Source organism: Chiloscyllium plagiosum, unplaced genomic scaffold (genome assembly GCF_037043375.1).
Source record: "Chiloscyllium plagiosum isolate Xiang-an unplaced genomic scaffold, Cpla_swu_hap1 HiC_scaffold_51, whole genome shotgun sequence".
Classification (NCBI taxonomy): Eukaryota; Metazoa; Chordata; class Chondrichthyes; order Orectolobiformes; family Hemiscylliidae; genus Chiloscyllium; species Chiloscyllium plagiosum.
The window spans coordinates 9,778,408-9,778,750 of NW_028270189.1; positions in this window are offsets into that span (position 1 = coordinate 9,778,408).

Consider the following 343-nt stretch of genomic DNA (forward strand, 5'->3'; position numbering starts at 1 on the left):
CTGTCTGAATATAACAGTTTTAAAGCTTTCAACCTCCTGTAAAACAAAATCCTGTCTATTCCCGGACACCATCACTTTCCAGTTACTCAAACCTCAGGGAAATATTGCCTCCCTGTCTGAGGTTTGATTTAACAGCTTTTCAGTTCTCGTTCAATGAGCTGTGAAGCGTTCTTTTTCCCCATTTCTCCGACCCAGAAATGTTATCACAGCAACCTTTCCACCATCAAAATCATCATTACGCCATTTTGCTTTTGGCTAACATATAATCACCAGCAGTGCAAAAGTGAGGACTGCAGATGCTGGAAACCAGAGCCTAGATCAGAGTGGTGCTGGAAAAGGGCTT